Raw genomic sequence first — 16,356 nt, 5'->3', positions numbered from 1 at the left:
GCTACAGTGAAAAGTAATGCCTACATAGTGTTAATGTTCAATAAATTCTTCAATGAAAGCAAATAGGAGTTAGACGTTCTATGGGTGACAATAAATTGCATTGAGTTCGCTCGCTCCTTTAGTGGCAATACGTTCACTTAGCACTTAAACAGTAATGTCTGATCATCACTGATTCAGTCGTAAATAGAGGCACTAAAGCATTTCTCCTTATGTTTATGACAAATAATAAATTCGTAAAAACTATACACACAGATGCAGGTGATTTGGAGTTACTGTTTCAAGGATTTTCTGTTGAGAGTAGTCTTTACATTTCAGTCGTCCCTTATGTACGATGTGTACATGTATGCAAATCGCGTTCACGACAAATATACCTCCATCAGATTATCTGATTGTTGTAAAGAGAAATATGCAATTCACTACTAAGAGAAAATTTCATTCTTTAACAATATGTCTCACATCATTTTGTATTGTCTAGGAGACTAAATCTCCATTATGATTATCGAACACTGCTGAAAAATTTAGTATGCAGCATATCGATGACTCATTGTTTTCCAATTGCGTCGTTTATACAACAGGGGGCAGTTTCTCTCGAAATTTGAGTTCATGCATCTCTTTATTAGAACTAGCCAAAGATTCTGTAATGGGCGGTTAGCTTATCCATACTTAAAAGAGTATCTGAAGATATTGAAATATTAGGTAAAGATTTGAGTAATCCTTGTATAAATTTTCGATTGGCGGATACACACCTCGTCGATGTTAAGGTCACTCGGAGCGATGCACTCGTCTAACTTAATGAAAACGTTAGTGGCCAATTTACCTAAGCCAATGGGTATTTGGACAATTTCTTGCACTAGTATGTACCAAATCAGAATAATACTAAATTTACTTACTAAAACTGAAGGTGATGTTCCAGGAAAGAGAATTCTCCTTTGGAACTTACAGAGTTAAACAGCAGGTAGTTCATTTTGACTTCGGGAAAGAAGCACCATAAACCAATTGTTCATAAGTAAAGGTAATTGTCTCAAACCTTCCCGAGTCTCAGAAAATCAACGTGTAAGTCTTATGAGGCACAAAAATTAGATTTATTACCTCTTAGTACAGTTCAAATACGATTTGATGACGAATGAGATGTAAAATATTGCCGCTGCACCTGCAGATATTGTCACTACTTTAAAACACGTGCCTTTAATAAATCAAAGCCTGTATATTATACAGGGCGATTTTTTCCACCATGTACCAACTCTGGGGACTGATCGACGAGAGGATACGGAACAAAAATGTTCTACTGAACTTATGTCCAGAAATGCATGGTTTCCATGTTAGAGACCATTTACTCAATCATAAATTGTTGCAGAGACTGCGGTCCAACACGCCCTGTACCATGCACCCACAGTTTAAGTATGTGTAGAAAATGATTTCCATGTGCCTCAACAGATTCTCTCCCACATGTTCAGATCGGCCAGGCTGCATCCGAACAGTGTCAAAGGCAGCATGAATACGGCGCTCCAGTGTCTCCACATCTGTAATGGGCTCTGCATACTCGGTACTTTTGAGATGGCCCCATAACCAGAAATCTCAAGGGGTAAGATCCGATGGACGAGCAGGCCATGCAACTGGACACCCCTTCCTATCCATCGACCAGGAAAGACACGATTGAGATGGGCCCGGACGTTAACGGCGAAGTGGGCTGGAACACCATCACGTAGCAGGCATATAATCCCTCGAATCATCAATGGCACTTCTTTCAGCAGGGGAGGCAAAGTCACCCGCATGGAACGCCGATAGTTCCGGCCTGTTAGGCGACATGGAAGGAAGGCAGGTTCCAAAGTACGGTCGCCAATTATCCTGGCCCACACCTTCCGGCTGCACCGATGCTGGTGATTCGCTGTCACCATACCATGGGGGTTCTGACTACTAAATCCCAAGACGAGCGTCATGAAAGTTGAAGGTACCACTCCACGTAAAGGGGCCCCATCTGTGAGTAGGATGCATGACACAAATCCCGGAATTGTGGCTGCCTGGTAAAGAAAACAGTGGCAAAACTGGTCCCGATGTGGAAAGTCTGTCGCTAGTAAGCCCTACACACGCTATAAGTGATAAGGATAGTTACATTTGTCATGAGAATGTTCGACACGGGCGTCTGGCTTAGCCTGTACTGGCGGGCCAAGTGCCTGGTACTGACATGGCGGTCGCCTTCCACAGTGTTAATCACATTTCCCTCCAAGTTTGGTGTCCGAACACTTAGAGTACGTCCTTCATGATTTCATGCTTTTTGAAACAAGCCTGGCTCAGATAAACGGCGAAGCACTGCTGCAAACGTTGAATGCTGTTGTTGTTGTCGGCAGGGATAGGTCTCCTGATATACCATTGCTGCCCGCCGCCCGTTGCCATTTGCCTTTCTGTAAGTTAACACCACGTCGCCAACCTCGATTCGAATACGGAACCAATTTGTGCAACGATTTATCACATCCATTACAAGGTGAGTCAGCAAGACGAGTGAGTCAGACACAACACTACCGGCTACTACGGCAGGAGAGGGCGCTAGGGCCTCACGTATGAGGAACAGTACCACCCTCTAGGAGGCAACCTTGCATACTGTAACTGTGGTTGCATGGTACAGCGGGTATTATGCCGCAGCTACTGTAACAAAGTATGGTTGAATAAATGGTATCCAGCATGGAAACCATGCATTTCCTGACGTAAGTTCATTGGACATATTTGTTCCGTATCCTCTCATCGATCAATCCCTAGGGTTTGTACACGGTGGAAAAAATCACCCTGTAGAGTTTCAGAAATTTTCCAAGGCTCTATTTTGTCACCAGCTGACGTACGCTCAAAATAGTCATGGTAGTAACAAATGTTCTCAGATTTGTGAACGTACTATCATATACAATGACGACTATTACGTAGTAAGTGTGATTTCCTACTAATACTCACTTCAGAAAGCCATTTTCCATTCGTTTGTGCTTTCGTAACGGGATGAACAGTTGACACAGCAAATGGTCTACGTCAGAGATGCACAGACCGTGGTCCACGGACCTCATACGGCCCGGTAATGATCCAGCAGGATAATTTTTATGAAACAACTCAGGAAAACATATTTTTTCCTTTTTCTTTTTTTTCAGCCCTTATGTAGACCCCATATTGTCCAAAGTATACCTACCTTTATTTCTTTGTAGCCAGAGTATTCGAACATACCCCTAATGTTGAGTCATAGCTTAGATCCTCTATTAATTCGGGTCACTTTCGTTCAGATTATTGTGTCATGTGCTCTCTTTTTCTGCTGTAAATAGTATGCTGTCTTGAGGAAACCTGATTTAATTTCGTCTTCACAGTAGCTTCAGGATTTTCGGGTCAGCTAAGGTGAAATCTCTCTAGTCAGTACATGGGAAAACATCAATCGGTGTGGCATTAGAGACGGCGTCAGCCAAATGATAATTGTTCTAGGGAACAAAAGATTTGCGGCCATTGTTGTAGGTTTTGTGTAGGCTCTCAGTCAAGTTCACTAGGTCCAAAACAGTATTTCTGCAATAACATTGCCTTGACGCCGGTCATCCTATGGAATACCACAACACGGAGAATCTGGCTTGCACGTCCAACTATTGGGACAGTGTTACAAAGGAAGCTGTTGAAATCAAACTATCTAGCAACCTTATAAACAGAGATGGTGGCTTTTGTGTAAATGCTGCTTGGAATCCGCCTCTGTCTCTCATCAAAAAACAGGAGGACAGAATTAGTGCTACCTCACCTGTTGATTAAAAGTCACTATCCATATTTCTGATGTTGGTTATCTTTGGTTGTCTGTTGACTCTGCAGTTACTTGTTCTGTGGTTGGCATCTTCCTTGTTTCTCCTCTGTGAACCGAGGTATTGAATTCCCTTGCCCATTGCTTCCTCCCTGCATTTGTGCCTTGAGAATGGCAGGGTGTGCTCCTGTCGAAATACCTGCAGTGCTCGACAACTTCACCCGGCACCAAATCCTTAAGTTATTTGAATATCTCTAACGTTGCTTTACGACAACTGAAAAGTTATTCATGTTACCTCTCTTCAATTCTGTTACACTAACCATCTTCGATTCTATCAGTCTTTTGAAAGAAAAAATGAAAATTGTCGAAGTAATGAATAATGAGGCAGCACCATCCGATGAAAACTAAATAATGATTCAAGCAGGAACCGATGAAAACCCGGCTATAGGCAATAACAGGATGGAACATTTTATTTCGAGTAAAGTAATATTATTTTTTAGCGTATTAGACTAACTGCAGTATCCATAGAACTATTGCCATAAGATTCCTGAGCCAAAAATGAAAATTTATCAAAGAACAAATATTTTTAAATGAAAATCTCGTTTCCAAGTAATATTTTCTGCATAAACTACGTACGCAGTAGCTTCGTATAGTGTATTATAAGTGATGGTGCAGTAGTACTAATAGGTTAGTAGAAAGTAATGAAAGTTATTCACTAATTAGATACTTCGGAACAGTACTTATTGAGATAAAAATTAAATAATGTTTTATGCGAATTTTCGGTTTATTTTGAAAACGTAGTGTCCAAAGACACCCCTTCCCTTATTGAGCCGAAGTTTCTTATAACTCATTTATTTATTTATTGTTCATTGGAATCAAATTGACGGGTAGCACAAAATTATTTGAAAGATTTTTCCCCCATCATAGGCAACCAAGGGGGAAGAATCTCCTTCATATCAGAATACACCGGCACCTACGTTACGACGGATGATACTGCATTCATCAATTTTGTTGCCAGGTCTTCGTTTTCGACCCTCTCCGTTGCTATGTGTTTCCTTCTAGGCGTTATGTGGTCGACTGAGCCTCTCACCCGCAATAACGAAGGTACAGGCCATCAGTTTGATTGCTTTTAAAACGGCCCAAAAAGTACTTAGGAATTTCTGTCCAGTTTTCCTCTACAAATCTGAGAACCATCCTACGCAAAGCACACATTCATGTAAAATCAACTGAAGAGTATCTTCTGACAAACCTTATACCGTCAGCTATTTTGTAAGCATTTGATCACCGATCGACCAGTGCCACATCGTGCATTTTGTCGATGTTTTCGTCTGTGACTACAGTTTATGACGCCCTTCTTACATGGCACCTTGGAGAGAAGTATGACCATAACTGTATTCAGCCGCTCACTTGGTAACTGTTGAAAATGAAGGAGCGGACTTCCTGTTACTCCAAACCAATATGGAATGAATTACCAGTTTATCAACTGGAAAGGGTCACACTTAAACCTCTGTTTAAAATCTGTATCAGTCAAGCTGTTCCTTGCATAACATTGTAGCCTGGCGTACCTTACTGTGCTTTACGTGCTAATACAACAACAACAAATTTTTGTTAACAGCTCCGCTGCCTCTGTGCCATACTGAAAACGGTTCACCTTGCCTCTGTAATTTGTTCAGAGGGAGGAAATTCTTGATGAACCACATAGTCTGACATTTTAGCACTGGAGCTTCAGTCTTATACTCTAAATAGTCATTATTAATCGAAACATTTAAAATAATGGATTCTGTCCCTTTAGCTTCAGGCGGTCTCAATATCTACAAAATCTTTAATAACAAAGTGCTTTCTATTGTACCTTTCCATCTGCAGCACATACTGATTCACTAGCAAACCATCAGCTACCTCTCAAAAAGGCATGCTAAAATTAGTCACGCCGTCTCTTAACTCTACCAATTACCCATTACCAGATAGAACAGTTAAAATGAATGCATTAGACTGATTTTGCCACCTCTGTATTAGATATTCTGAAAACGAAGTACAAAGCGCTACGTGTAAAAAGAGAAAGACGGGTCAAGGAAAATCACCTGCAGCGCAGCCGAAGTTCCCGCATAGTTGAGCTCTATATAAACTAAGATGACAAAGTGAATCCACCACAAGAAACTAGGTGTAAGAAAAGAAAATGTCAGACTGAGGTTGGTTTGTTTCGTCCAAGTTAAGTGTAATTCACTCAAAAAGGAGGTTGAGAACAAAAAGCTCGTTCGAAAGACTGTTATGCACAACTCGGTAGTTTGAGAGTCTTAGCGGTCGGATCAGTAGACAAAATAGACACAATCTCCTACATCTAAATCTACATACGTACTCAGCAAGCCACAGTACGGTGCGTGGCAGAGGGTACTCATTGCCACAACTAAATGGTCCCAATGGCTCTAAGCACTATGGGACTTAACATCTTAGGTCATCAGTCCCCTAGACTTTGAATTACTTAACCCTAACTAACCTAAGGGCATCACACACATCCAGGATTCGAACCTGCGACAGTATCAGCAACGCTGTTCCGGACTCAAGCGCCTAGAACCGTTCGCCCATAGCGACCGGCTTGCCGCAACTAGTTGTTACCTCTCCTTATTCCACTCGCAGATACAGCGAAGGAAAAACGACGATCTATATGCCTCCGTATGAGCCCTAATTTCTCGTATCCTACCTTCGCAGTCCCTATGCGAAATGTGTATTGTCGACCGCAGAATCGTTCTGCAGACTTCTTCAAATGCCGGTTCTCTAAACTTTTTCAGGAGTTTCGTTGAAATGAATGTCTTATTCCCTCTAAGGATTCCCACTTGAGCTCTCGAAGCATTTTCGCAACACTTGCACGCTAATGCAACATACTGGTAACAAATCTAGCAGCTCATCTCTGAGTTGCTTCTGTTTTCTCCTTCAATTCGACCTGATGCGGACCAAAGACTCGAGCAGTACTCAAGAACATGTCGCACTAGCGTCCTATATGCCGTCTCCTTTACAGATGAACCACACTTTCCCAGAATTTTCATAATAAACCGAAGTCGACCACTCACCTTCCCTGTCACAGTTCTCACATACTCGTCCCATTTCTTATCTCTTCGCAACGTTGCAGGAAGATAAATTATACAACCTGACTGTTTCAAGGAGGATACTACTAACGCTAGCCGGCCGGAGTGGCCCAGCGGTTCTAGGTGCTACAGCCTGGAAGCTCGCGACCGCTACGGTCGCAGGTTCGAATCCTGCCTCGGGCATGGATGTGTGTGATGTCCTTAGGTTAGTTGCGTTTAAGTAGTTCTAAGTTCTAGGGGACTGATGACCTCAGCAGTTAAGTCCCATAGTGCTCATAGTAATGCGAACCATTTTGAACTACTAACGCTGTATCCGAACATTATGGGTTTGTTTTTCCTACGTATCTACATTAACTTACATTATTCTACATTAACAGCCACTTGCTATTAATCAAAAAAGTATAAATATTCTCTAGGTCACCTTGTAAAACGCTACACTCACTTATCTTCGACACTTTCCTGTACACTATAGCATCGTCAGCGAACAACCGCAGATTGCTGCCTACATTGTTTGCCATATAATTCATGAATACAGAAAACAGCAACGGGACTATCACACTTCCATGGGGCACTTGTGATGTTACCTCTGTCTCCGGTAAACACTCGCCATCGAGGACCACACACTGAGTTCTGTTACTTGAGAAGTCTTCGAGCCCGTCACATATCTGGATGCCTATTCCATATGCACGTACCTTCTTTAATAGTCAGCAGTTATATCCGGGGAAAAGTCGGGCGTGTCTCAACAGTACCGTTTACGAAGCACGAGTATGTCACAGAGATGCTCATCCATTACTAGAGGCTGACGCTTCTAGGCAACCAATGAGCATCAGCGAGAGGTGTACAGCTACAATGACAAGAGATTATGTTCGAAGAAGTGAAATGGGTATGACGGTAATACATAGGAAGTGATGGCCATGCGGAGGCTTCCAGGTATCCGTTTTCTCCACGCACCGTTAGCGAATGGAACGGAAATAAGGAGAAATGATAGTGGTACGCGGATTATCCTCTCCTACACAGGAAATTATATCTATCGGTGTTAGATATGGATGTACACTATTTCAGAATTAATATCTCAGAACTAAATTTTTCCCACATATTTCGACATTTATGCTAATGTGAGAAAGAAATTTTATTATTATTAATTCTCTTCACGCTGTAGGTAGAATCACAACGGTAACCAGTCGCGGCTGTAGTAGCTACCTTCGAAACAACACCCTTGATTACCTTCTCTTAGCTCTGTATAATGGGATATATGCTTCGGCGCAATTTGTAGACAGTAGGCCGGTTAGTGTAGTGATTACAGCGAACATTATATGAAATGTGCAGTTTTTATCATACATTTTGGTTTTAATAACAGAGAGTATTATAGAAAAGTATAGTGTCGTGATAGTAATACAATATCTCAGGGTCTTTCTTCGTTACTGAGCAGTTCGTATATGCAATTAGTCTTTATGATCTGAAACATCCCCTTTGAATGTAAAGAATGAATGTGCTAGTGAAACTTCTACGTTACACGATTTTCAATCTCCAGAGTGAAACTTAACTTACTGAGACTGTTTTCTCTTTACTTATTCTGATCGGTTCTAAACTGACACACAATATTTTAGCGCAACGTAATCTGACTTTTCATAATCCCTAGAAAAGAATAGCCCTGACTAACAATAATCTATACCTTTCATGAATCACTTACCTCACACAAATCCTCGTTACTCCAACTACTGCAATACAGTAAGAGCTAATACAGAAAGCTAAATAAAAGATTCTGACTACTGCAGGCACTAACTACTGATAGGCATATAGTTAGCAAATGAAAGATTTTGGTAGAAAGCAAACAATGTAATTACCTTAATAATGTTCAATATATATATATATATATATATATATATATATATATATATATTCGTAAAATCCACCTTAAGAAATTTTCTTTTTCTGACAGACACACGTCCAGGTCGTCTGCTCATATTAACATCTCAGAACTCTGGAATGTCTCTCCTCTAATCCACCACTGCTGACGGCTCACCTCCAACTGCCCAACGCTACGAGTTGTTCACATCCAACTGCCCGCACTACACATGCCAATAACTTCCAACAACGAGTCCAAACAGCCACAGACTGCATATAGCGCAGTCAGCGATATTAATAGAGAGCGCTACATGGCGTTAACAACATAAGAACCTAAACAGCTATCTTACATAGCCCCCATGCTCCACATAAAACATTTTACAAATTGTTTTGGGCAGTGGCCAGTACTGATTCGATAAAATTTTTCATATTAACAATAACAAATGGATCAGATACACACACTTATTGATGCACTGTTGGTCAAAAGCAAAAATTTGCCTCACAGTCCATAAAGACAGTCCTGCTCATTCATCACAGTAGAAATTACAGTTTTATGCACAAATTCTGAGCAGTAAAAGAAAATGCACACGGAAGCAGGGGATTTCCATGTGGTCTTGAAGAAGTAGAGTTGTCCTTCCAACGGAAAGATAGTGCTGACTCTTGACATGCAGACAGGTAATGGGCAACAACAGAGGAAACCCACAGCCGAGTCAGTCAAAGTTTTGAAGAATATTGGTAGGTAGGTCATTACAGAGCAGACCTACAGTATTCCTTGTAAAGATAATGGTATTAGTGGGCCACTACAGGTGCAGAGCAACTGTAGTCCTTGTAGAAATGGCCAGCTGCCATCCGTTGAGACTGTGCAGATGCACAATCACTATCGAAGAGTGCTGCAGATAATATAGCGAGTAAATGAAGCACTTGTTGTGCACTCAAAAAAATATAGTTGAAATGTCCTTCAAACCAACAATGCTGTAAACAAGTCCCTTGCTGAATTATCAACACACGTGCGAGCACTAGCAGTCCTTTTTTTAACTTCTCACATATTGTGCATATACTATGTCAAACAGAAATGTGTGCAGTGAAATTAAACCCTACTATTTACTTATTTTGAAGAACTGGTGTCAACTACAATTTTATAGTGTGAGAATATAATTACAAAGGAACAAAAAGCATCATTAACATACATAATGATAACATTAGTAGTAATCCATGCGTTACAAAGGAATATAAATAATCATATACATAAGTATTATAGGAATTGTGACATAAGTAAATAAATGAAAAAATGAAAATATTAATTAGAACATCAGATTGATACGTGAGCTTAAAAAGAGAGAATAGCAGAATAAGTAATATCTAATCACTTGTCCAAAGTAAAGAGCAGGTTATATTTGAGGATAACAGTACTTCTCATCAGAGTAAATGCAGCTTATTGCTACAAAAATTCTCTTGTGAGATAAACACATAAAGACAGGAAGAACATAGACAAACAAGGGTACACATAAACACATAGCGGAATCACACAAAAGGAAAGGATACGGTTTGTTTTCAGTATAATATTTGGTACTGCAGTATTTATCGTATTTCATTTTATTAAGCAAAACTTTCTTTAGTTCTCAGAGATATCCATTAGTTCATCATTATTCCCAAAACGACGTTTCTGCACATGCTTTATGTATTAGTATTTTCACATATTCCTTACCACCTTATTTGTTTTCAAGAAAATCCTACCTAACCCTTTTGTCCCAAAACTCCACTTGTCTATTCATATCCTCTTTCAAAATAACTATTTCTCATTTCACAATACTCATTTTGGCCCATATCTTTTTCATATAACTTCTCAATGCATTCTTCCCCTATTCTTCATAGTTAGTTTCTTATGTAGTGCCCCCTTCTTAAGCTAACTTAAATCTACTGAGCTCAGATACATAAACTAAGGGACAACGCAATGCAGCAGCATGAGCATTAACACAAACAAGTACGAGAAAAAAAGCAAAGTGGATAGTAAGCAGCAATAAATATAAATTAGCAAAGCAAGTGCAGCATTACAACTAATATGAGCCAATGTACAGCAACAAGAAAAGTAAATCAGTAGTAAAACTGGCTTAGCAGAGTAATACAAAGTGAAATTCAGTAGGACAATGCCTGAAAAACAGCAGCAGGAAAAGCAATAAACTATACCCAAACATGACAAGCTCAAGCAGAGAAAATATTACAGTAAAGATAACAATGCAGACTTAATAACTTACTCTACCAAACAAGTTACCAAGTTGTCGGAAAAAATATGTATGCAATTCCTGTGAAAGGGAATGTCTATTTACATCCTAACGTCTATATCAGTTCTCCTTCCTGTACTAGATCATAAAATTATTATATAATGGATCTGTAAACAGAAAATATTTACATTAGTACATCTATAATTATTTCTTTATTTTAACCAACGCTGCAGCGCAGCTAGAAACTAGATATCAAACAAAATAGGCAAATATATAGAAGGAAACGCATAAAGATGCCATTCACAAGCCATATGGCATTTCATAAGGCAGTAAAAAAATCTCTCAACCAGAAAGACAGTAACCATAATCAGGTGTATAGAGGTAAAATATTTCTCATCATTTTATAGGCATTTCAGTAAATATCAGAAATTACAAGCTCCAAAGTGTAATCATATGTATTCAAGCATGAGCGTGTCGTGTTTGCGATGGTTTCTACAAAGAAATGTCAATAGTGAGGTTATTGGGCTCTTTTTTCTACACCTGTGCCTTTGAAACTCATACACTAATGGTTTTTTTTGCAGGCGACAGTCGTGCAGCCGGGCACCTACAGTTCACCACGTCATGGCCGCTTACCTTCTTTACCGAAATATTTATGACAGCAGTTTCAGCTACAGTGACAGACTTATATAAATAAAAAAGTTTCAAAGGTTGAAAATTTACGTTAGAAGTGTGTAGAAACAAAATCTCATATATAACAGTGTCAAAAAAATTTCTATCACCATTGTGGTACTCTCATTCACGCACGCACTCACCCTTCATAATGATCACAACCACACCTCGACGTCACAGTACACATTGTCGTCACAATAATAAAATCATAACACCTTAATCAAATCTCAGAAACGTCGTAGCTTTCTTCAGTAATTTCAAAGTCTCTGAAATTGCTCTCGTAGTATCACAGTGGTTTCTCAAGTAAATATGAATAGTTCCCAAAATGCAGACAAAATACAATTTCATAAGTGTGAAGTTATACACCCGTGTAATTACGTAAACATGTGTCACTGACGTGTTAAAAAAATATTTGTCTCTTAGTTAAATAATTAGATAGCTGTGTAATTCTGTGTTAAAAAATATAGTATCGATGTGTAAAACTGAATAAGCAGATACCATATTAGCTAGGGCTCCCAGCGCTTGCCACACGCTTAGTACGCAAAGTAAGCATACTCTCCTGAGGGTTAATGCAATTATGTCCTCAGATGATGAAATATATCTCTAAAAGCCTTCACTGTATCATTGTAATTTAAGAATATTTTTAGAAATGTTCCACGTACAAAATTTAATCATTTAAATGCGTGACCTGTAGCCCTAAACTGTGCGTCTTGCTGTAAGATAATTTCTGTCATTACTTAACGGTAAAAATGTGCCAAGTGTCATAGTTACCGTCGTCCATAAGCAATGTTCTGCAGAAGTCAATGTACTTACCTCGTCATAAACAAAAGTGAAATGCTATGCGTATAGATGTTGTAGTTATTACGCTCATTGCCGTGAACAAGAAAGTACTATACTGTAACGTAAAAGGCTGTCACATTGTAGCTATACCACAAAAGTTACTGCTAAAACGTGGTTTAGTTTTCAGAAGAATGTAGAAAAACTGTGCAGACATAAAACGAATTCAGCGCAAAAGTAATAATGTAAATTGTGTCACTCATTAGTAGCGTCGTGATATAATCGTGCAGCTGTCAAACAAACAAAATAATAAGTCATCTGTAATCTCTCAGCAAATACTTTAAATACTAAATGTCTTTTTAAGTAAACCAAAATGTTGCATTAAAATCTGATTAGCAGTATATGCTCCAAATAAGTAAGCACTATAGTCGTTCCATAATCCTGCAACCAACAAACAAAAATGTACACACAATAACAGTTTGTCGTCTGTTCACTATAACAATGTATTTGTAATTACTGTCTTAATACTTTCCCTAGGTTCTTGACTGGATAGCTGACTTCAAAACATTGTTGCACGTTAATAGGTTGGTTGGTTGTTTTGGGGAAGACCAGACAGCGAGGTCATCGGTCTCATCGGATTAGGGAAGGATAGGGAAGGAAGTCGGCCGTGCCCTTTGAAAGGAACCGTCCCGGCATTTGCCTGGAGCGATTTAGGGAAATCACGGAAAACCTAAATCAGGATGGCCGGACGCGGGATTGAACCGTCGTCCTCCCGAATGCGAGTCCAGTGTCGAACCACTGCGCCACCTCGCTCGGTGCATGTTAATAGTTTCTAAGTATAACAAAGCATAATAGTAACGTGAAGTAGAAATCTTATGGCAAAGACTAAGTTAAAAGGCAGACTATCTCTCAATAAACGGTTTTACATGTGAAATGTGATGTAATTCTTTACTTTATCCAGTACGCACAGTTTCAAGTTCAACGCCATTACCATGAGGTATACGTCGGATCCTGTAAGGTCCATTGTACACCTGAAAGAATTTGTGACTCATGTGTTTCTTCTTATGTGACAATGAATAAGCTTTAATGAGAACTTTCTGACTAATATATAGTTTCTTTGCATTTTCTTTACTGTGTAGTTTTCTTCTTTTGTCTGCAGCTGAATTAATATTTTTAATATCCAAGTCAACTATGTCTTTGTTTAGAAGTTTACGTGTATTCGGAAATGGTACAAGCTCTCTGATTCTGTCCGGTGGTTCTTTATTCTTCAGTACATGAATAGGTGGTAAAACAGCGGTCATGAGGCATTTCTTTCAACACGTTATGAAATAAGTGTAAATATCTGTCCCAATACTGATGCTTTCTGTGACAATAAAATCTGCAACGCTTATTGATTTCTTTCATAATCCGTTCAGACGGGTTACAATGTGGTGAGTACAATGAAATAAAAACAGGTTTGATTTTACAATTCCGAAGCATTTGTGTCCAAACAGCAGTTCTGAATTGCGTTCTATTATCTGAAAAGGCTTTAGCAACGTGTCCAACTTCGCGTAAGAAATTTTTAACAAATTTGTTGGATACAGACCGTCCAGGGGCTTTACGTAGCGGTGTGAAAGAAACAGATTTCGAAGTAAGCTCAACAGCGACTAAAACGTACGAAAATCCATTCGATGTTCTGACAAGGGGTCCTAAGAGATCAACAGCAGCAAATTCTTTTAATCCAGTAGGAATGATAGAAAACAACGGAGCACGATGTGAGATAGTGGCTGGTTTAGCTTTCTGACAAAGGTTACTATTGGCAAGACTCTTCGAATTCTCCCTTCCATATTGTTAAAATAACAAATCGTCCGAAGAATACGATAACATTTTCGTGGACCAGCTGAAATGAATGTACCAAACGAGGTTATTAAAAAATCGTCAGGAATGCAAAGTACCCATAGGTTGTCGTCGACAGTGCGACGTTTGAAGAGTAGTTGTTTCTAACCAGATAATGCGGAATCTGCGTGTGTGTCTTTTCACGTCATTTACTTTTGATGTCTTTCCAAATCGGATGATTATCTTGTTCATGAGCAATGTCCTTCTAAGTTTTCAAAGACAACTTTCTGAATATAAGGAATACTGAAATTTTTCTCGAGGCTGCCTTCTGTGTTACTTTTATGAAGCCCATCCGGTGCACGTGACAGTGCATTCGCAACAATTTTCTCCTTGCCGGGAGTGTAGACTATTGTGAAGTGGAATTCTTGCAGAAACTATGCTCAACGTTTTAACCTGTCATGATTTAATTTTGAAGACATAAGAAATTGTAATGGACGATGATCACTGTATACTTTTACGTGTTTACCAAAAGGAAAGAAACGGAATTTGTTAAATGCCCAAACGATAGCTAAAGCTTCTAATTCAGTAAGGGAACAAGTTTTTTCAGATTTTTTAGCACGTAGCTAGCAAAAGCAATGGTTTTCTGAACAGTGTTGTCCTTTTCTATGGCTTCTTTAAATTAATGGGCTCCAAGACCGACTTTAGAAGAATCCATGCTAAGGCAGAAACCTTCTGACATACCTGGATGAGCTAGTATTGGCGCGTCAAGTATCGCTTCTTTCAAAATATTGAATTCCAATTGTGCCTGTTCGTCCCAGTTCCAAATAGTATTTTTTCCAGTGATAGAACAAAGTTTTGGTGTTACTATAATTTTCATATTCAGAAAACCACGGTAAATATTCATGAGACCTAGACAACTGCGGGCTTGTTTCTCTGTGGATGGAACTGGAATGGCTCTGATGGCTTCTAACTTTTCAGGATCTGGCTGAGTGTCTTCAGAAGAAATAATGTGTCCCAAAAACTTCACCTTTGTCCTACCGAAATAAGACTTTTCTAAGTTAACTGTAATTTCCAATTCTGCAAAAATACGTAACACACTGTTGAGGATGCGATTATGTTGTTCCCATGAGGCTTCTGCTATTAAAATATTGTCCACACATTAGGTGATACGACATTTTAAGAACTCAGGTAATATCGAATTTAGCCCACGCATGAATGCTGCCGAAGAAATGTTCAAATAAAATGAAGTTTCTGAAAGTGATGACTGTGTATCGATAGTAACGATGCCACATAGTTTCAAAGGTTGGCACTACGAGGGTCACAGACGACAGCGCCCTCTAGCCGGTGCTGTCGAGGTCTACGAGCTTCGCGAATGTTTCACCCATTTGATTAGGTGCAGCCAGCCAGGACACTTCGCTTCAACTTCGCACCCCCTTGCAAGTTCTGTAATATGTATTCTTATTGCTTGAGTAAAGGGATTTAAATTCATACAGCAGTACCGGACATGTTTTACCTTTTCCTGATCCAACCAAGGATACAAAAATAACAAACGCCGAAACAAAGAAAAGCTGTGTATTTTCTACATTCTGGATGAAGTTCGATCCGATAAAAGCTGGATATGAGATCAAGAGAAATCAACACTTTTACGCCATTAAAATTTTGAGTAAGTTCCTCCAACGTTTGGGGTCTGTCTGTTTCCGGAATGATGATAGTATTTATTTGTCTCGAATCTAACACAAGACTAATCGATCCATTTTTCTTCTCAACAGCACATAAATGATTGTTGTATGAGCTTACAGCATGTTCAATAATGCCCTCATGAAGAGTAGATTGTATTTCTGTTCTGACACGGTCGCTATGATGTGCCGGTATTACATATGGTGTGACGCAAAATTTAGTATGCTCACGAACACGAAAATGTTATTGAAATCCTTTGGTTGTTCCTGTTTTATGAGTAAAAACAGTGGAATGTGCTAGTAAAATGTCAAAAAGGTCTTGCTTATCAGTGTCATTACAGTTCTCAATTGTTTGGATTTTATTCTGAATTAAGTCATTACTATCAAATACGTCATCAATATCATCCCTGTCAATACTTGCAACGTGATTATTAGTGTCCATTTCAGTCGAAAGTTCCGAACTGTTGTCTAACAAGAAGTAAAGCCGATTAATTTCCTCGTCATAGTTTGAGAGCCAATCTCCAAATTTCAAA

Source organism: Schistocerca americana, chromosome X, assembly GCF_021461395.2.
Source record: "Schistocerca americana isolate TAMUIC-IGC-003095 chromosome X, iqSchAmer2.1, whole genome shotgun sequence".
Lineage (NCBI taxonomy): Eukaryota > Metazoa > Arthropoda > Insecta > Orthoptera > Acrididae > Schistocerca > Schistocerca americana.
This window is presented reverse-complemented; position numbering follows the sequence as displayed.